Below are 23,202 nucleotides of genomic sequence, written 5' to 3' on the forward strand. Positions count from 1 at the left end.
GTAGAATACATATTTTTCAGTATTTTTCTCCCCAAAACATCAAATATTTGCTAATAAATATCCTTCCCTATCTAAAATTAGAAGCTCTAATTATAACATCTACATCTTTGATGAGAAAAATCTTTTTAACTGAGTGTTAATTGTGATTAATTTATTCATTGATGCTGCTACCATTTATATTCAATGCACCTGTTAAAATGGAAATAAACATTCAAATATAGCTTTTTATTAATTTGCTTTATTTAAGTGAAAAAAATTTCTAATCAGTAATCATATTTCTTATTTATAACATTCTTAATGAGAATAATATGATTGATTTTTTTTTTTTCAGTACGAAGATATCACAAAACCACCAAGAGAGACAAATTTGAAAGTGCAGAAAAAACAGATTCAATAAACATCAGTTGTAGACAGCCTCCCACCAACTTTCGTTTATGATCAGTATGGAAGTAGCAAAATCTTTCAAAAAACTCCAAACATTGATTTTAAATGGATTTTATATAGATGAAATATAGATTTTCCTTGTTCTTTCATGCATTAACATTTCACCACATCTACAATCTTACTGCCTAGGTAAAAATACCCAATAGCTCAGATACTCGCCTGTTCCTACATGTGCAACAAGGCTGGCCCTGGCTGTGAGAAACAGTTTATTTTAAAAGTTACTCCTTGTAACTCTTTAGGGCCACAGCATAGTTACAGCGAAACCACATAGAGCTGGGAAGGGAATGAGATCTAAATACATGCACACTTTTCCCAAAGCACCTTCACAAAAGCTAACCTGGGTTTCACATAGGTTTTGGGGATGACCAAGGCCTCATTCAATCACGATTTTGCTCGCCAATTAGGCACGGTTTTGCACCCTAAAATGTTAAATTATTCAAATATGATATGGAAAGGTGCAGCCTTCATCCCAGCACTTTAAGTAATTCTGATTTTGGGGACAAATCCCTACTGTTCACTACTAGGAGAGAAGATAAAAACACATGAGGAAATGACTGACTAGAATTCTCCCTTTCTATAGCTTGAAACCAAAGCAGTGTTCAGAGTGGCTAAGTAGGGGGAGTTACTGCCATTTAAATCTGGTAGCTGAGAATATAGATGACTTTCTCTACCTGCTTGAGGGTTACATCCTCAGGATTACAGATTCCTTCTCTCTCCAAGTGATAAGGAGTGGTCAAGAGTCTCAATACAGAGAACTGAACCTGGGGAACTGTCTGCTCTTCAAATGACAATAAAAAAGAAATAAAATATGGGTGGTAGGTCTGCTATAATTTTTAACTTCATACTATTAATTCTTTTCAAATTTTAAGATGACTTCTTAGAACTCATAAAAGCAATAGCAGCATCCAAATGGATTCTATGAAATTCTGCAGATTAAGAACCTGTTGATGGTACAAACAGAAGAGAATTATGACAATGACAAAAAGTTAAAAGCCTTTCAAACCAGCAACTTTTCTCTGGTAACATAACTGGACTACTGTGCAAATAATAAAGAGTCCTTTTACCATCATTATCTGAATGAGTCATTAAAATTTGAATGATTCAGCAGCTAAAAATCCCAAATGATTCACTAAGTTAAAAATGGTTAACATTCATAACAAATCTACTTTATGCAGGACACTAACTGGAGTTTATAAATTTATCCTGTAAAAGCTAATGATCTCTTACATCTCTCCCTCTTCTTAATATCTTTCTCAAAATTCACTTACTAAAAGTGTTAGAAAGTCTGAAGGAAAGATGCAGCTCCCCTGAGCTTGGCTGGACATGCTTTGAAGTGCATCACAGTTAAATTAACAGTCAATATTTAATGTTTGTTTTACACATTTTCCTGGAGAGATCTTAAAGATACTTAATATTCAAATGCAACCAGCACAGAGGTCCTGGATAGAATCTATGGTCCTTCCATACTGTGTTGTTGACCATCACTATTCATGCCAGGGTAGCACATATAGAGTCCAGCCATCAGAACCTGAAACTTGGCAATCTCTGAATTCAGAATCAAATCAAGAAAGCAGAATTTTATATGACTTTATCAGGTCTACTCTTGAAGCATCTGCCAACAGTCACAACTTTCAAGCAAATGTCGACAGATATCAAATAAATTAAATTGAATTAGTAATTCCTCTAATAAAAGCAATTTAAATAGTTTGTTGCTTCTTTATGTGATACAGAAGATAAAATTATAATGATAAAAGATCAAATGCATACTGACCTGAAGTCAGCAAAAGCAATGGCAGGGAAGAAACAAACAGTTTGCGTGTGTCATACACATTAGTATTATCTCTATCATCTCTATCACAATGCACAGAATTAAGTTTTGGCCATGAACTTCTCTGACCAAGCTGGGAGAAATTACAGCTTCCTTTTATGAAACCCAAATGCTTATGTTTCTTTAACTATAGGAAACTTTGAGAATTATCCATTAGTACAATTTGAAATCACCTACATACATACATTTCTCAAAAGAGAAATTTATGTGAATTTATGAGAAAATTTTTCTATTTTTCTCCATTTCATGTTACCTCTCTGGTTCTACAGTAACAGAGTTCTTCACCAGCACCTTAAAAGTAAATTGTGACATTTTCTGCTCTTTCAAATTTTGCCTCAAATGTACAACAGCAATGACTTTACCAGAATAAAAGTTTTCTGAATTTATATTTGTAGTCATATCTTGAGTCTTTGCAAAAGGTCATAATGAAAATTAACATAATGAATACTTAATAAACTATAGCAGCTCTTTGACGTATTTTAAGACAATCATCATTAATGCAAGTCGAGACCAATTCATGTCAGCTATTCACAGTGGGGCCCTGGCTTGTAGATTTTCCTGCAAAAAATACTTGTCTGTGCGCAGGAATCAAAAAAAAAATGAACGTAATCATTTGCTAAAAAACAGCAGCATGTGGATGAAGGAAATGAATGATGAATCAAAAAAAGCTAGAAAGGTTTCTGATATATATGCACTGGTTTGTCATCAGACAAAAGACACTAATGTATGAAATCCACTGAAATTATCAAAGTGTTAAAAAAGATACCATCTGTCTTGTAGCAATTATGAAGTTTTATAAGAATCAAGTTCTTGAAATACAGAAAATATGAAAGGTAAATTCCACTTTTGTAGCACATCTAAATTTTGGCATCATCACTTACATTATTGTCAGTTTCCTACTGTATAAAGCCAGAACAGTGAAAAAGATCATTTGAGAGGAGCTTCAAAGAGGTATATAAATTTTATCTCCAGAAAAAAAAATTTAGAAAGATTATTCTGCTATTTCATATGGAATGAAACACCCAAGAGTAAAATTATATTTTACTGGTTTTTCAGTTCAAATGCTGAAAATCCTTGTCAGCCACAGTAACAAAATTTCTGGTGTGAAGGATGCCAGAAAAAGATGAAAGATATTGAAAGACACAATAGAAAATTACTGTAGCAGTAACAAATACAGCAGCTATTCTTGTATTATTTACCAGCACACATCTGTATAAAAGCCCTTGAATTTCAAGAACAGGGATTGAAGAACAGCAGGGAGGCAATTCTCCATCCTACTCCTCTGGAGAAGGCTTCTTGGTATTTAGTTTCTCATTTAAAGGAAGCAAATTAGAAACTTGTCGAGTTTCCAGACAACATTAAAACAGCTGGTCATGAGGATATCACCAGTTGTGGAAATACTCATAGGCAGCAATCTTTCCTCCTGTACTCAAGGACTAACAAATGAACTTTTGCAGTGATTTTGAAGGCCCCTGAAGAAGCAAAAAAATAGAAAAAAATCTTGTTAAACTGGGTTAAAATAGTTTCACTTGGTGCTCTTACATCATGTGAACACCAAGCCTCAGCACATGCTCATAAATACACATGCACTGGGCAGCAAGGTTTTCATTGAGCCATACTAAAGCATGTGTGTTTGCATACAGACACAGGCACACACAATAACGTTTTTCATCTGTAATTAATGAATAAAAATTGTTGATTTTACTCTGCTAAGCTATTGAATTAGTATTGTATTTTGAAAGCAATTTTTTCACACAGGTAGTTAAATAAATAAACCTTTTTTAAATGTGAAATGGAAATGTAAAGTCCCCACTTTATTTTAATAGTAAAAATAATGATAATATCTCTTCTACTAGTATTTTTTCCCAGGTATGGCAAGTGATCCTTCCACTGATTTTGTTTCACAGATGTGGGAATCTAGAACCTTTTTTAAATTAAATTTTTCTTTTTTTAAAAAAACACTCATTAAACTGATACTTTGTCAGAAATTTTAAACATGTACCTGTGTTCTGATGTCCATTAAAGCTGATAATGGCAAAATGTTGCTGCCAGAACTGACAGAGGCATTAGTGTACTAAAACCCCCCAAATCTTGCATTTTTCACTGTCTTTTGTTCATCTGAAAAAACAGGTGAGAGAGAGAAAAAGTGGGCAGCCTTTTAAAGAAAGAGTAGGGTGATGTGAAATTTTACTTTTAAAAGCAAAGTATTCTTGCACTGTATCTTTACCCTTCCATTCTTGAATATCTGAATTGTTGAAGTAAGACAAAAAAGCATATGATTTGTTTTCCTGAAAAATTCAAGAAGGAATTAGAAACAGAACATTGATCAGAAATTCATTTGGAAGGGTTTTATTTCTTTCAAAAATATATGTATTGCTGAAGCTAAGATCTCTTCCTCCCCAACTAATCTGAGCAGAGTCGAGAAGAAGCACATAAATAAGTTAAACATAACTTAATCAGTCTTTGCTGTCTTAGAGCAGAAAGTACTACTCAAACACAAGACTTTCAAAACCTTTTATTGGACTGTATTACTATAATGTTATCACACTCATTGGATAACACTGCCCAATTTTTTCTATGCTATGAATTCCACCAAATCTAACATGACATTATGTTTTGTGAATGTACATGAACATGTACGCATGTGTATCAGACAAAAGACCTGAGTCTTTGCCCAGGGTCTTAGTGGTTTTGAGCTTTTAATGCTCCTGCAAATATATAGCTATGCTCTTTTCCTACCTTGAAAGAGCAATTGCTGGTTGTTTAAAGAAACTAATTCCATATTAAATTGTCTTAAAAAGTAATTTTTCAGTCTGCTATTCTACAGTCCTTTTTTTCTGTTAGGGCTTTTATAAGTGGATTTCAGTTGTTCCATGCTACCAGTTCTACTGTTTTAAACATTAGAGTTTTTATTAGTTTTGTTAAACTGTTTTAAGTTGGATAATTATGGAAGATATTTAAACTCCATTTTCAGAGTTCCAGTACTAGTTTACACTTAGAATTTAGGGGAAAAAAAAGAAAAAAGGTACTAAAGTTCTTGTTTAGTGGTACTATTTTATCCAATTGATTGATTGTAATTTGCTTTTTTGTTTTGATCTTTTTTTAATAGCTTAAAGTTATTAATTTTTCTTGGCTTAGGAAGGCTGAGCTTATCTGATGAATTTTGAACTCTTTGTGTTGGTCCTGGGATACTGTTAATTTTTTCTGTTTCAAGTGTGGATAAATATCACTACAAAAAATGGAAAAATGGGGCAAGAATTTAATACCTTGAACCCAAATTTTGGTGATCCTATCCAAATCCTGATCCTTTCAGGACTCTGCAGTTGCTCTTAAACAGCTTTCTGCAGGCAGGACATGCAAAATTATCAAACATACACAGTATTTACAGAGCATGTAACCACTATAGCTTCCAATATGTATCAGCACTGACTGCACTTTAGAAGTACCTATGAAATAATCTAAAAATTTCCCCTTACTTTTGTCAGTTGTTTTTCATGCATTTTCATTTCTAACTCTACTTTCCATCAGCTTCAGTCTCAGTTTCCAGCTTTATTGTCATAGGCTGCTAGACTGGAACAAAGCTCTGTGTGATGCATAACAAAAGAGGAAATCACATAAGGAAATCTGGCTAAATCAAATGTGATGGGTCTTAATCCTGCAAGCAGTTCAAGCTCTGGAACATCAGCCATGTTACTCAGTGAGACAGAATGAAAAAACTGATATTATAATCATACCTTTTCTTCTTTTAGGTAGGAGAACAAAGAGTAACTGGCAAAGGGGCAGGTGAAGGCATGCATTCAAAAGAACAGCTTGGTGTCAACACTAGACGTGACCTATCATTCAGAAAAGCAGAAACACCAATAAAAATTATTCCTATTTCCAAAATAAACCTTTCTGATTGCAGCAGGAACATGCCATCTTCCCTCACTTGAGCAAAGTTCAAAAGATGACGCCTATTATTTTATTTTGTTCTAGCCAAAACTCTGCATTTGCAGACACAGGTAAGAAAAAAAAAAAAATGTAAGAGAAGTACAAGTAATAAAATAAATAAGGTATAAGGTGTGTTTGGGAAGCTTGTTTTCTGTACTACAGAGAGCCTTCCCACTCAGTTATGAAACAAATTAAACTGAAATTTTATGCATCAAATCAAGCCAGTAAAATACATTTTAAAATTATACAGATTATAAAACTATTAAGAAACCAAAAGCGATTTAAGAGATATTGTATAAATATCAGTTTATATAACCAATGAATATCAGATCAGAAGATAACTATGTAGTCAAAAAGCAGAGTAACAGCCAGACTGGAGACATTTTGGGTGTGTGACAGCAGTGATAGATACTCAGCAGGCAGAGCAGGGAAGGTTTGAACGCTGCTTGGAGCATCAGGAATATGGACTAACAAACTAATCTCATCACCTTTAGTACACACTAAGTTATTTGATGCATGTACATAGTACTGAAAAAGCAGGAAGCTTCCTGAAGGGAGGAAAGATCAACTGATCAATAAGTACATCTCATACCGACTTCAGAACGGCTCTGACAGACTGATTTAAAAACACTGCTATCCAGACACTGTTATGCAGAAGGACAGTAGCCTGAAAATGAACCTTTGAAGGCAGGATAAAAAGGCTGTGGAAATGTAAGCAGAAGGGATTATTCAGGAGGTGGAAAAAAAAAAAGAATCTGTTTGTCATGCTGATTAAACTTGCAGCAAGACATATGATTCCAAATCCATAAAAAAGGCAATAAAGCAAGAACACATGAATGAATAATATAATATGCACAATTGACATCAAAGTTCATTGTTACTCCACTATCAATGAAATGCACCGTGAAGCTACCTCTTCATGCTGCACAGCAGGTATTGTTTTGGAACCACTATCAAGGGCAGCAGATTCAAGGATCATTGCTTTAATGCATCAGAAATTGTGTTAAAACTTGCAAGTGAAAATAGTTCCTCTTTGCTTTCACTGTATTCCACAATAGACTGAGGAACGCAGAACCAGAGGATGTCTAACGAATATTAAGCATGTTCCTACAGTACATTTCCAAGATACTGTAGACTATTTACATGTCTCACTGCCACTTTCTTCATAGTTATCATGTTATTCCAGTGAACCTTAGTTTCTAGTCATGTCCTAATCACCACTTACGATCAAGAAAAGATGAGGAAAGACGTAAAAGTTCCATTTCTTCCATTGCTACAGATGATAGCATCAAAGTAATTCTTCATATGGTAGTTGAAAATACAAATTAAATGTAATCTGTGTTTTTATATTTCATACTGAATCTCTCATTTATAGGCAGAGAACTTCTTAGGGACGTTTCAATACAAACATAATATTTTGTGTGAGACACACTACAAAAATAGCAATTGAAAACAGTATAAATGTTTAATCCTTTGCCTTTTCTTACAGTTTTTGTTACCCATACATATTATATAGTCTCATATATACTGTGTTCAAATACATATGCCACTTTCAAAATAAACGCTGAAGTTGTGCTTCACTTACATCATGTTCATCAGAAGCACTACAGATGCAATGAAAATTAGTCTTACTGTACGTTCACCCATATTCTACAAACATGGCTTCATTTTAAGATGCAGGACAGAAAAAAAGACCTTAGTAAGCCTTTAAAAAAAGTTATACTGCAATTGTCTGTCCAAAGTTTCATACATTTATTTTTTCCTGCATTTTTTTCATCATAGAAATAAATTATTACATAAGTTAGAAGAGAAAAACCCCAAAGCAAAACCAGAAATAAGATCCCACTGAAAAAACACTTTAAATAAAACTTCTTTTAGACCCATTCTAATAATAAGGCTTTTATTGTGGTCAATTCTGCACTGTGAATCCTACCTGGAGCTATTTATACCTTCATTAATCTCAAAAAAAACTCTGAAAAACAAGTCCTGTTGAAAAAAAGATCCAAGATACAGATAGTCTGGGAAAAAGATACGCTGCAGAGTTGTTTAGTAATATATAGTTATGTCAGGGAATTAAGACCAGCACAGCTGTATCAAAGTGATGCTCTATCTGCTCATGAATGTCACTGGTTCAAAAACAGACTGTGTATCTGCACTGATTTCCGCTTCTGGGCCAGTATGTCTTGACTTTGTTGTGCTTCGAGTGCTCTTTTGAGTAACATGGACATTGTCCAGACAATTCCCAGCCAGGAACTTGAGAGAAAAAAAATGTTAAAGCAGCTTTACTAAAAAGTGAATGGGTTTCAGACTTCTACCTATTTTTTATGCACAATGGAGGATAACATTCTCAGAAAAAAAGAATGCCAGAGGCAGCAGCAGTGTATTCATACCCTGATGCTTGAAAGCAGTGCCTGATAAACCACTTCATAAAAGACTACAGTCTAAGGGCATTCATACAAGGACTCAGATTAACCTATTAAAGACAGGAATACTTTAATATGTGGATTAGAAGTACTGTACAAGGAATAAATAATAATATTGGAAATATACAGCATTTTAGCTGAAACCATTGAAAAATAAACTCACCAAAAATAGCAAACAGACTTTTTCAGCGAATTTCCTGAGACGGCTGTTCAAAGGAATGGTTGTTATTTCCTTTCCAAAAGAAAGAAGACTTATCATAACATATAGAAAATGTTCTAATGAAAACACACACAAGAAAATCAGACTTGTTTGCAGTTCTTGACAGAATTTAATCTCACCTTAAAAGAATCCTTGCATCATCAAGTGTTCTCAATGTTACATTTGAAGCAATCTGAAAATTATTCTGAAAAGGTGAAATATCTCTATGGTTCTAAGAAAATCAGAGATTTGGTATAGAGGACCAAAGAAGTAAAATATAAACTGGAAGTAAAATAATATTTAGTTATGTGCATGATATATTGCAATACTGAAAATAAATTCTAGAACAGATTTATTGTATTATTTTATAAGATTAATGAAAGTGTATCTCAGTAATATCTGATAAACACCTGACTCTATCAATTTTGATTCTTCTAAGAAGTTTGGTAAATTTTATGCCTACTTTTTTCTCTATGTCACTCTTTCTCTCATTCTCAGTTTAAACAAGCCTGGTCAAGTTTAGCCATATACTAGAGCAGTGTAGATTGTCCATACACAGAACTACTTCGACTTGGTTCTTTCACACCTGAGTAAGCCAATAACAACCAAATAATGGGAAGCGCTCATATCCAGGTCTGATAACCATTCAAACTGATCTCAATGATGGCCAGCTGGTCCTTTCTCCTATTACAGTAAACATCTGTTGTAACAAAATACCTTTAATTTATTAAAGAATTAATTTTCTCAGATGGCAGAGGAAATCTGTGCTCAAACATTAATTAAGAAGACACCACCAAGAAAAAATATTTACTTGGTGGGTTTTTTAATATAAATGTGTGTCTGTGGGAGATTTTAGTTGTTTTCCCTATATATTATGGTTATTATGGTAGCCTTAGGGGACTGAAATAGGGAAAAGGACAGTGAGAACATTCATGTATCAAGATAAAACCAGGAAGATTACTTACCAACTACTGTTAAAGGCAAAACCAACTCAACTTTGAGAAAAATATTATACTGTCTGTTTAAACAGACAGAAAGCAAAAAGACATTGTAACACCTTTCCTCTCTCCCAGGTTCACCATCATTCTGTCTCTCCAAGCACTACTACCTCCCCATATTTACAGCACTACATCCCACACACTTTTCCTCTGCCCCAGTGAGGTCTCCCCGTGGTCTGCAGTTCTTTTAGGAATACCTCACTGCAGCAGCATGGGCATTCCACAGGCTGCAGTCTGGAGGTTTACTTCACCATGAAACACTTCTTGCTCCTGCTCTTCATGTCCTGGCCTTAGTGTTTCCTCTGTTCTTTATCACACCTTTTGTTCCCTCCCCTTCCCACCACAGAGTATTTTCTGTCCTTTTTAAAACATGTTTTCACAGATGCCTCACTAGCTTTGCTGATGGTATCAGCTTGGCTTCAGGAAAGCAGCTGTGTCCAACATATGGCAGTCCCTGGCCTCTTCCCACAGAGGCCACCCCTGCAGCTGCCCCTGCTCTGGCTGTTAACACCTTGCCATGGATACCCAGGACAGATACAATCAATAGCTTTTACTGCAATGTTCCAAATTATTGACTCCCTGGAAGTACAAATCTCATAGAAAATGTCTGCAATTTTGGCAGCTAACATCAGGTCTTCAGGAAAACAGATTTTTTTGAAGCTTAGGCAAGGTAAAGGCACAATAATATTCCAGTTGAGGCTGAGGAGATAAATTAATTTTTGCAGAGGAAATAGAACTGTTTTCATGCTACAACATGTATTCAAATGTTCAAGGTTCTGTCACTGATGTTCCAAGTTTACAAATTTTTAATAGTTTACTTTAGAAAAAATATGAAGTTGTTAAAAGTATATTGAACATCTATCAGTTCAATGGTTGGATCTGGTGTTACAGGTAAGTGATCTACCTGGTACTGAACCCTGCAAAGAATAACTATGGGTATTTATAGAGTAACATAAAACCCCACAAGCACAAAAATGGTGAAATTGTTAACAGATATACCCATCAACTCAAAAGTAAAAGTCCTTATATAAAAAAGTCTCCACAGTTTCTTCTCTAGTTTTTCCAAAAAAGAATTTTGTTCTGGAATTATAGCCATATATATTCCAAGGTTTTGTTTGGAGTTACAGCCATGCTAGAAGCTAGTGCACAATCCCAATCTGTAGGATTGCACAGTAGGAAACTCTGACTGACACTGACAAATTAAGGATCAGCAGCCCTATCATTTAAGGATTTTAGTTTTAGCACAATATTTAATTTAATTTATTTGATAAATGCATTGCCTTATGCTTTGTGGTTACAGTGTGGCACAAAGTGAGTGTCTACGGACAAGAAGAGAATAAAGAGGAGATGCTGGAGCGGGATATCTCCTTTTGTACTGAGTTGCAGAAATAATATTGAAAACATATAACTAGTGTTTTGGTTCACAGCTGGGACCAATAAAAGCCTGTGAAGAATTTCTCTAAATTATAGTATCCTGTGGGGTGCCAAGGAAATGTTGTTTCTCATTTAAAATAAATAGTACCCCCTACTAACTTACTCCTAATCAAGCAAACAACAAAGGAATTAAGTAGGCCATTTCCATACATACGACTGTTTCTTTTATGAAATGTTGTTCACCAGAATTTCAGAGCTAATTGATTTAGAGGAGTTCATGTCTGTCTACTTTTTCAAGCTTGTAACAAATTCCAATGCTTCTGTTTTAAGCAATTCCTTTTCTTATTGCAACATTTAAAAATTACAATATTGAGTGCTCAATGTGTGTTCTATTAGCATTGCAAAGCAATGGGTTTTGCCTATAAAAGAAGATAAACTGTTTTGTCAGATTCACAGTTAATAGCACATATGCCAATGATATTGTTCATGGCATAGAAACTATGTCACAATTTTCTGCAGAACCAATTGTTCTCTTCTTCTACTTCAAAATATGTATTAGCATCTCTAAAATCAGATTATTTGCTTTAAATCTAGTATACTGCAGCAAAAATTAAAAGACGATCTTCAAGTTGCTTCAAGGCTTTGGTCAAGAAAACTTTATTCTACTGTTATTGGTTTTTCATTTCATACAAATTAAATCATTAAAATTAAGTAAGTTCTAAAACTGTACATAGGGCAAACACTTTGTAGTTTTCAACCTAATATCTAGAAGGCAACCACCTTTCTTAGGAACCTGTTATTTCTGCTGCCTGCTAAGGACATATGACAATGCATTAATTTAATTCCCACTGTGTATCCAACCACTGAAATACTAAGAAAACTCAGAATAAAAAAAAACCAAACAACCCTCCCACAGCTCCTCTTTATATCTTATAATCCTGTTTAGGTTCAAAGGTGTCTAAATCACCATAGGATTCTTTCCTTCCCTTCCCATGACATAATAATTTCCTCAGGAATACTAAGGAGAAATGATCTTGGATTTTCATAGGCTAATTATTCATTACCAGGCTATTTATGACATTTATTAGGTGGGATCAAGATTACATTGCTCAGTTCATTCAAGAATGGTAATGATTAAAATGAAAATGGTCTTTAACAGTCACACTTACTCAAGTTATGCCACAGATCCCAGGAGTACATCTGAAAGCTTTAAATACTGCTTACAATATCTATAAGTGGGAACTGAAAATATTTTACTACTATTTTAGTCACTTTGTTGATATGCCTATGGTTGAAGATGAGTTACGAAGAACATATACGCGGTTCCGTACTTTTGTCATTTTGTAGCAATCCTTGCACAAAACATAAATTAAGCTGGAGTGATTTCTAATTATACAAGGCTGAGCTGCAGGTATTGCAATGCTTCACTAGCTACTTCATTCAAAACTATCTGATACAAGGATGAATTGTGATGAGGAAGCAGTAGTCCTTCTTAAAAACAATTAGCTGTTTCAGGGAACACTAGAACAGTTCCAGCTGCCATGCTTCACAGTGGAGCAGGTACCAGCCATAAATGTACCTAGAGCAACACTTGAAATAGGATAAGAAGACACTGGTGTAAGTATCTACATTATTTCATTTTCTGTTTTTATTTCTGTTATTTATTTCATTTCTGTTCCTCTGTTGGTCCCAGCATAGTGGCTACATAATTATGCAAGTTGCTCTGTGATATAAAAAAATTAAAATCTAGGCAAATCTAATCTATTTTGTACTGTACAGTATCTCAAGTGAACTTCTGTCTGATTCTGTTTACTGTATGAGCAAATAGAAAAATCTGACATCCTGATAGAGGTACAGATTTAAGTACAACAGTTGTTCAACATTTCACGGGAATGTTATCTAAAGCTACACACTTTAAATTAAAGTCTTTAACAGTATCTTTGCCAAGAAGACAGGTATTTTTTTATAATAACTTAGCTTGTCTCAAAGATACGCCACTTTTTAACATTTCACTTCACATGTGCATTACCTTTCACTTATGTCACATGAATAATGTGTCTGGCAGCCTTAAACAGAAATGAAATCAGTAATTTATGAAAAAAAGATAATCAGAAACATGACTAGATGTTTGATTCTAGAATGCTAATTCAAATAAAATGCATACAAAACACAGCATCTTAAAAATTTGTTTTACAGACTGCAAGCAGCTTAGATGAATTTATCCTTATTCATGTAACCTTAGACAGCTGTGTTCTGAATTACATTCTATTCAGCAGATATTTGAATTAAAACAGCAGAAGTTGCACCAGAAATTGTAAACAATTAAAAATTCCCTAAATTACTGAGACTACAAAGGCATCTGCATGATGTGATAGAGTATTGTAAAATATTAATTCCTAGGAGGGCTATTATCCCCAGTGGGGAATTTTTTGGTTTTATTTGGGTTTGGGTTTTTTTTGCTGAATTTTTTTAAGCAGAAAAAAAGTATTTTTGGAGAGAAAAGAAAAAGGAGAAAAAAGGAGAAAAAATAAAAGGAAATAAAAATAAGAGGAATATATAAAAATATAAATAGAATATAAATATAAATATAAAGGAAATAAAAATAAGAGGAAAGGAAAGAAATTTTGAAGAATACCAGCAGACATTGCAGAGAATTGATTAGCAAGAGAAAACACCTAAAAGAGACCATATATAGAAAACACTAGAAAAAAGAGCAACAGGACAATGGGGGGAAAAAAAGGAGAAGAGGTAGAAAGTAGTTTAGTGAGAACAGCTAAAAGATACCCCATAAAAACTGGAAATAATATACTGGGACTATGATCCATTAAAGGCCAAAGGCCTTTATTTGTGCCCAAGGGCCCTTGTTTTTCCACTAGAAGCTTCCTATAGAAGAATCATATTACTAATAATTCTGGTTCTCAAAACAAACAAACTAAAACTACAACAAAGGTAGCTAAATGGCTTCAGAAAACTTTTCCAGAGCAGAAATATATAGAAATATAGAAACAATGTAGTTTGTTCAATATTCTCCTTTGCTTGTCCCATACTGTTTTTGTCTAACAGATAATGAATTCAGCAGTGCAACTTGAAATTCACAAGGTCAAAGTGAAAGCAATGCATTTCATACAGCACACTATCAGTGCAAATTTCAGAACTGCTGAAGGAAAAGATACGGAAAGAAAAAAGAAGAAAAAAGCAAAAGGAGATATTAGGATATCTTAAAACCACTGAGAAACACATTGAAGAAATGAATAAATGTGAGAAAACAGTTGGGTGTATTTAGTCTCTTCATTCTATCACTCCTTTTTCTCTCTCACAATAAGGATAAACTGGTACACCAGAACTAATTAAAAGAAAAATAGATTCAAAGAGGCATAAGAAAATAAAGAAAACAAATGTACAACAAATAAAAGAAAATATGAGAAAATAAAGGGATATTAAATTATTAAAGTGTTGGATGAGATATTAAATTAACAAAATGAGGAAAAACAAAGCAACAAAAGCAGCATTATTTTAAAGAGGTTTCTATTGCCTTAAAGTCTGTGCATATCTATATAACTGTAGAGGTACAGATAAATTTTGGAGGACAAGAAGAATGTATATTGTTTTTCTGGCAAAAACATTTGTTTACCAAAAAACAAAATTGCTGAAATAAATTTATGTGCATTTTCATCAGTCGTCATCATACTATGACTCTAGCATTGCCACTGACCTTTAAAAGAGTAGAGTTCACTATTGGGAGAGTGTATTATTCCTTAGGTTTTCTTTATCTGGGTTTTGAACATGTTAGATAAGGTTCTACAGCTAGTTTCACTTAGACAACAGTCTCTAATGTGTCTCCTAATTATAGTTCTGTGAAAATGTCAGTTTACACACTTATTTTGCTTATAATTAAAATCTTTTTCTTCTCTTTAAATAATACTTCTAGGAAATTACTTTTAAGTTTATTATTTCCATTATTATGTATTGAAATTAAGTTTTTAGATGATCTTTCTCTGACAACAAAGCTCCTGAAAAAATTCCCTCTTTTCTTTAACCCTCTTGTCTTACTAGTTTGATTTTCTATTTTGAGTATGTGTCAGCAGGAAAATCCTCCCACATGCTCATGCTCATCAGCCATAACCTATGAACTCACCTAGGTCTTATAATACATTCCACTAAGATTTATTGGCAAGAAGATGAAAATCTGCAAACAGTAATATCTAAGCTGAAACTTACAGTGTTCTTTTCCAACATAGTCTTTAAGTAACACATTATAAAAGAGAAAAATGAATCTGCAGCTTTGTTAAAATCTGGAGTTTGGCTGAAAAAACTGTAGCAGAATAGGATTTATGTTAATTGTCCTCATAACTTTCCTTTACTTTGTTTGAATTGGTCTTTTCAATAAGTTTCACTGTATGGTAAGCTGACCACAACTTCTGTAAGGCACACAAAGTTCCACTTCTTCTAGAATATTGATCAGATTAGCATATTTCAGCAGGTCTTCAGGGAACTCTCAAATGAATCTTCAGAGAAATTTTATTCAATCTTTTCTAACTTCCTAAATGTATTTAAACTTTGTAGCACCTATAACATTACTAATTCTTATTTTTTCTTGCTTTTTGGGGCTTTTTCTCTGTCTTTTAAACCAAACCTTTGCATCATCATCATCATCATCATCATCACCATCATCATCTTGGAATTTGCATAAAAGTTACAATTAAAGCCAGTAACAGAAAAAATACATTATTTTTAAAAAAGAAGTCAGGAAAGAATTGCATACATTTATTAATTCTTCTTTTACAAAGGGAATTTGTGCATAATTAGTAGAGCAGGGAAAAACTGATTATGGTTCAAATTTCACCTTTAATATATGAGATTTTTAAGAGAAGATATTGAAAAGCTGATATAATTAAAATCATTCATACTCAAATACATACCATTCAGATTGAATTCATACCCAAAATACCTCTCAAGTTTTTAAATATTAATTTTAAGGTCTCAATTGATTGAAGTACTTTGGGTTGAGATACCGAATCAGTCATGCATTTATTACTTCTTTAATAAATGTTCCCACAAGAATAAGAAAATGAAACCAAAACTACAAGGCCAGAATGTTAGTTAATAACCTGAGATATAACTTTTACTATCACATCTTCAGTAAGCCTTTAGATTTCACATTCGTTTTTAGTTTAGAACATTCACATCATAAACTCAAAGTATGTTGCAGCAATAAAAAGCACAATGAAAAACTTACAGACCTTAGTCTAGATTCATTAAGTCATTTTAATTTTCTAAATACTAAAAATTTCTCTGGCCTTGTGTTTCATTGCACACAATGAAAATGCCAGTTCTATATAAATGGCACTTTTCATTTTTAAGATATATTATTGGTGCAATTTTTGAACTAGAAAGTACACATATGTAATTCAAATTATACAGTAATTAATCTATAAATCTAAATAATGATTATAAATAGTAATGTATCCCTCTTCTCTGTTTTTCTCACTTTTTTCTTTAAATACTTTAACTTTTTTTATTTTCTATTATTTTCTGATTTCAACAGAGAGCAATATTCTGTTTATTCATAGAAGTCTCCCTGAGTAATTGTACATCCATAAAGAAAGCTTCTTCTTTGAACCCACTCTTATACCTACTAAGAACTTCCTGGGAATAAATTACCAGACTTACTTAATTCTTAATTCTTAATTAAGAATGTTATTCTTAATATACACCACTTGGTCAAATACGTATATCCTTGTGAATCCCTGAATTAAAACCTAGCATGTAGATCTATGAAAAATGTTGTTTTAAAAATTGTATATCACTCAGTTATTGATTTCACCCAGCAATATTTGGTTCATCACTTTTCTAAAAACAAGTACATGACTAAATAATAGTTTTGGAAAAGACTGTTCCTTTTAAAAAACGTTTAATTATAGTTCCATAGTATTTAAAAATTGTGATGTCAGGATACCTTCTGGAAAAGAAAGAAGTATCTATTTCTGTACTTTGAAATTTAATATATTTTTTTGTAGCTCTATTCTTTTTTCTCAGTCTTAGAATCACTAATTCACATGGAAGTCCACAGAAGTAATTTTATTCATGCTGGTTATGCATTAATGATTACATTTTTAAGTTAAAGATTTTTAATTTCTTAATATGTGTCTCACTGAAAAGTCCTGGATATCTGGAGATATTATTCTATTTGGGAGAGCATCTTTCTTATGTGTTCCCAGAATTTCTTGAGTCAGTTGTTTCTTGAGGAAGTAATTACTAGACCATTGATTTTTACTCTTTAAGTAAATGCAAGGTCTGATGTTGTCTCTATCTGTATATAGTACATATACTATATATATCCTATATATAGTATATATGCTATATATACAGAGTTGACATTAACAGCCAACTCTGAATAATCAAATAATAAACAAAATATGTAATTTTTTTCACTTACAATATTAAATTATTTAAAGTTCTGCCTGCCACAAGTGATTTCCTCAAAAAAAAAGCAGTAAATTATTTAACTATTAATAAAACCCCAATGAAATAGCATAATAATTGTTACTTACTTTTGTACTACCAGATGTCTATAATGCACTCTAAGTAAATTAATAGGTATGTAAAACTTGTCTTAACCTTATGGAATAACTAACTTGTGCCCCTTTAAACAAACATTTGTACAAAGCTAATTTCTGTTTCTTACAAATTACAGTCAAATGTCAGATGGCGTAGAAATTGGGAAATACCTATTTTTTTTTTGAAAAATAGCTTTCAGTCTCCTGTGTTTTACTCTGGAGGGAAAGAGAATTATTTGTCTTAATAATACAAAAAAGAAAAGCAGGCTTTTTATATTAATAATGACTACCAAGTTGCTAGAAGCTGTAGGTTACCTTTATCACAAAAAGACAGAGGAAATTGTCAAATCAGGAATCAAACACTGAAAAAATGAATATGGAGAAAATTGTGAAGAATGCAGAATGTGCACATATGAAGAAACCACATGGGCAAGAAAATGGATTTACACCAGTCCAGAAAAATAAGAGTCTGGGTTCTCCATCACTGAAAATCATCATGTCTGACAGACAAGACTCAGAGAACTAAGTAGCTGTCTTTGAGTCAAGCAGACGTTCCTTAAATTCAGTACAGGAAAGCATGAAGAAACATCTTTACAGAAGTTAATTCTCTGGAAACGTCCCCATTGGACAGACCTAGCTTCTCATGTGGAAGAACAGTTGTCATAGATTTTGAACTGGGTATAGATTTCCTAATGTAAAATTAAATTCAGCCTTCATTACCTTAACAAAAATCTTGCTGAAGTTCTCGCACTTTGGAGTTCACTCTTTGAAAGTCTCCAGTAATGATAATCTAGTGCAATAACATCCTTAAAAATAAAGACTGGAGTCTACAGTCTGACTGCAGAGCCAACACTGGAGTCTAATATTTTTGGCCAGGTTGGTTACTGTGATACTATCTGCTTTTCACCAGTTTTAATTATTAAGGTAGAACTTCAGGCAAAACTTCCACTGCTACCACCACAAACCAGCAATACTTTCTCAAAGGTATAGTAATTTTGTTAATATTTCACAGAGACCATGCCACATTCTATCACACTTGCCACAGTACTGCTTAATTTTGGGTTCTAAGGGTGTTGTGTCCAGTTACTAAGAATATTTTTATCTCTCTTTTCACCTACTGCTGATGCATTTCCTGTAGTGCATCACTTAGCATGTGCATTGTACCATCTATTAAAAAAATACAGTAGATTTAATAGAGCTTAGGGAGAAAAAAAATTTAAAGAAATAACAGCAAGAAAAAGGGCCAAAAAAACAAGGCAACATGAAAATTATCAGTGACTGCCTAGACAAATTCTAAATTACACAGATATATTACAGAATTGCAGGTATATGGTAAACCTTAAAATAAGACACTGAGGATTTCACTGAAAAATAAATCTGAATTACTTAAATAAATTCTCTGCTATTTCCTTATGATCTTTCTGAAGCATTAACAAGAGAAGACACAAAAATTAATTTTGCAGAATTCTGAATTTCCAAGGTAGAGTGTATTTATTTCACATAAGAAGATTCTCTGTAAAAGATGAATGAGAGACATCAATGGAGATTAAAGTTTTTAAAGAAGAGATATTTAAAATATATAACAAAGTTGGTCTTACCTTAATATGTATTATTTATTATTTGCCAAGCAAATAATTAATTTTTAGCCTTATTTTTCCTCAGAGACATATGCCAATAATGGAAGTTTCATAAAAAGAAAGTAATATTATTAAATTATATATAAATAAGTAAATTATTAGGAAATTTAATAATAATTTAAGTGTTTAATGGTTGTAGTGGTTTAGGTTAGTTTCTCAGCCAATGCACCAAATAATGTAATGGGTTTAGTCCTGGCTAAAATCACCAGTGCACCTACTAGAATTATTTACTCCTTTCGTGCTGCGAGATATGAATTAGAAGGAAGGCAAAGCAGTCTCAAAACTTAAAACGTATAAAGAAAATTTTATTAACAGAACTAAAAGAATAATAAGAATCAGAATAAAACCTTCAGAATACTTCTCCCCACAACTTCTTTTCTTTCCATCTGACAACATAGAGACAAAACCTGAGATTTTCAATCAGTAACCACCTGTACACTAATCTTTCATCAGTTCTTGTAGGGAGAGGATTTTCTCTCGCCATGCCATGAAGACTTCTCCACAAGAAACAGCACTCTGGTGGCTTCAGTGTCACAGCGAATCAGCCACCCAGGAAAGGAAAATCTTTTTGCAGTGTGAAAGTCCCTCCCATGCCTTGCAGCTTTCCCAAAGCTGCTTTCATAGTCCATATCAACTCATGGTGGGGTATTTTAAGAATGAGCTGTTCTAGCATAAAACCCCAAAAGTTCTCTTTTTTTATCCCGAGGAACAGAGGGTTATCTTCTTCTATCCCTGGGGTTAAGTTTATCATCTCTCTTTCTGCTCAAGATTTTCATTAGATTACAGCTTTCCAGCATAAACATGCTCCAGCACAAGTGCCCTTTCCTCATGGGCTGCAGGCGAATGCTGCATCCCCTTATGTGCTACATGAGTTACAGGGAGAAAGAAACAAAGCCTGATATATGAAAAATATATCTTCACCATAGCCTTAAAAAGAGAATTTCAGCCCAAGACCAAGGCATCTCCTCAACCTGCTCCTAACTGTGCTCCTAACTGTAACTGCTCCTTCTTTACTGACCTCAGTGTCCCATGTTGTCTTCCTTACATGTCTTCTCCCTTTCATTTTCCTGACTCAGGAGAGAACTGGTGTTTGCAAGTTCATTTCTTCTCCAGTTTTATAAATTTAAACTTTATAATTCTATAAAAACTGACAGTTTTTACAGAGCTCTGCAGTGCTGAAAGGTTGCTCTCATCCACGCTGTGCATTGGGGGGATCACTCGCTGTGCCTCTCACTGCTGCTCACGGGGTCTTTGCCGACACCATGGGAACCGTGCTGGCCGCTGGCTCCACTCAGAGCTTTTCCTCATGTGGAGTGCTGGAAACAAGAAAAGCTCTTGCTGCCATTTTTGTCCTTCTGTCTGAAGCATGGCTGGCTCAAAGTGACTAAATAAACTAAGTTCATGCTGAGGCAGCCACGACCACATGGCGCTGTCCCAGCTGTGCCGATTCCAGCCACGCACTCCTGGCCATGTTGCTGCTCTTGGTTTGTGATAAGCCAGACATCTACTCCCAGCTCCAGCTGCTCTTGGTTTCAAGGCCACCTCTAGTGTTGACTGCGGGACTACTCTTGGCCCTGGTCCCTGCTCCTGGTTGCTCCCAGCGCTGGTACAACCCTGGCCTGGCACGGCCCTGGTGGCGCTACCGGGGAAAGGACCGGGGACGGCCCTGCTGGGAAGGGCCCCAAACCACCCGCCGGGGCAGTGCTCAGCAGGGTCCCCGGGAAGGGCTCGGCCCCCATGAACGGGCCCTGGCTGCCCTGCCAGAGCGGGATCCTGAGGGCTTCCCGAGAACGTTTCAGTACCGCGGCAAAGCCCCGGCCCAGCTGTGCAGGCCAGGAAGGGGCCGGCTCCCAGTTACTTGTTCAAGGCTGTAAGCCAAGAGAGAGATTTCCCGGGTGTCCCGGTTTAGGGCAAATTTGGGAGAGAGCCTCCGAATCGGGTCCTTCCAGAAAGCAAATTCAAGCAGCCCCTCCCCCAGCTGGTTCAGGAAAATATTTCCTTGGAGAAAAGTGGAAAAAAACTTTATTTAACAAGAATTGAATAATATTAAACAATAAAACCTCTTGCTGTTCAGTGAGATGGCAAATCCAGAAAAGTCCGTTTCATATGGTGTAGCTCGGCTCTCTCAGTCTCTTATCAGTCCTGGAAAGTGCCAAGGCCCAGGCCCTGATGGGCCACAGGTGTGGGCTTTTGGGGCTTGTCTGGGTTTTTAGTCCAGAGCAAGTTTGAACAGATCCAAGGAAAAAGAGAAAAAAACAATCAGGGGAACATCTCTGCCTCAGCTTGCTAAAAACTAACTAAAAGGAAAGGAGAGCTCAGTCCCACTGTCTGTCCGTGCTGCAGACAGCACAGTCCAGGAGCAGGATGCAGGGGAGTGAGTGCCATTTCTGGACACAAAGTGTGTGCTTCTTCTTTCCCCACTTCGCTCTCAGAGCCAGTCTTAAAGGTGCAGAATTTAATATGTAACATAAACAAAGCAACTGGGGATAGAAGCATCATAAAGTCACCCCAGGACACCGGGCTGGCCCATCTTTAAAATGTTAATGTCACAGAGGCAGACACAGCTTCTAAATGCTTTAATAGGTTGTCCATTTTCAGAGTTAGACAGCTATTGGTTTCTGCCAGGCACAGAGGAAGCTCTTAGCACCTTCTCTTAGAAAAATCATTTCCGTGGATGGCTTCTTCCCTCCTCACCAAATATCAGTTAATGCAAAACCAGCATAATGGTTTATAAAGAAAATGAATCAAGACAGACATACAAGTTCTTGATCATACCAGAATTAAATTTCTGATATATTCCACAGAAATAGAGGGACGAGAAAACCCCCGTTGTGGTTAGGTGGTGCATTCAGCTGTAGCTATTGTTTGCACTTTGCCAGGGAATCTATTTCCAGAAAAGAGTTAAACAGAAGCAGCAATCATTACTGTGGGAAGTGCTGCCTGTATTAAGTTTTTGACTAAGATTTTAGCCAAAATCTAAATTATAAGCATAAAGAAACAGTAATACAAGCCATGATTGCATTTAATGGACTCCGGTTACTACGTGCTAATATAAAGCATCTGTATTGTATTTACAGCTGAGGAGTAAAACAAAAAAAAAAACTTCTTCACATAAAGAAGTATATTGCTAGCTCTCATGAGACACAAAGGCCAACACAATCCATAATTATATTATTTCACCGCAGCAAATGAAATTATCATATATCTTATCTTTCAAGTCTTCAAACTAAAACACAACCTTATTTGCAAGAATTATTTGTTTCTCTCATTTCAGGTTACCTCTCAAATCACAGAACAAAGTATCAATTTACTTTAAATCAGGTAATTATGGCCTAGGTTTCAGTCTTACACAATTTTTCTTCTATGCTTAAATCTATAAATCACAGTAGATCAATTGAATACATGGTACATAAGTGTGGGACTTTGTGGAAGGTTCAGAAACTACCCCAGTTAGCAATATGAGCTATTGAAAGAAATATTAAAAAATCAACACTATAGCTTCCTTTTCTTTTCTTTTTTCAATTATACCGAAATTTGGATATTACCTTAATAAACCTAATTAACCAATAAATTTGATTATTTGTTTCAGCTTTAAAAAGTAATTTATACTTTTTTCTAATAAGTGATTATAAAATTTGAACTTTTCACTATGTTGACATTGGGAAAGAAATAGAATCATAAAGTAGTTTGGCTTTGAGGGGACATTAGAGAACTCCTTGCTCCAATCCCTCAATTGTTCGTCCGTCAGCCAGCAGTTTGCCCTTGTGGCCATGAAGGAAAATGGTATCTTGGAATGAGTTAGGAAAAGTACT

The 23,202-nt window shown here is 34.6% G+C and overlaps 1 long non-coding RNA gene across 3 annotated transcripts; it reads right to left on the minus strand.

Moving 5' to 3' along the window:
* Positions 1-220: 220 nt before the first annotated feature.
* On the minus strand, positions 221-21,574 carry LOC147648389 (uncharacterized). Of its 3 annotated transcripts, none has more exons than XR_015280625.1 (5): positions 20,409-21,574; positions 6,007-6,105; positions 5,749-5,855; positions 4,275-4,390; positions 221-3,744 (listed from the first exon to the last, which is right to left on the minus strand). It is a non-coding gene; the product is annotated as an uncharacterized LOC147648389 (long non-coding RNA). The 3 variants fall into 3 exon arrangements; XR_015280626.1 differs by lacking the exon at positions 20,409-21,574 and adding an exon at positions 6,725-10,277 and having other exon boundaries at positions 6,007-6,677; XR_015280624.1 differs by lacking the exon at positions 6,007-6,105 and having other exon boundaries at positions 20,409-21,559.
* Between the last annotated feature and the right edge of the window lie 1,628 nt (positions 21,575-23,202).

This window comes from Cyanistes caeruleus, chromosome Z, assembly GCF_971803275.1.
Source record: "Cyanistes caeruleus chromosome Z, bCyaCae1.hap1.1, whole genome shotgun sequence".
In the NCBI taxonomy this organism is placed as follows: domain Eukaryota; kingdom Metazoa; phylum Chordata; class Aves; order Passeriformes; family Paridae; genus Cyanistes; species Cyanistes caeruleus.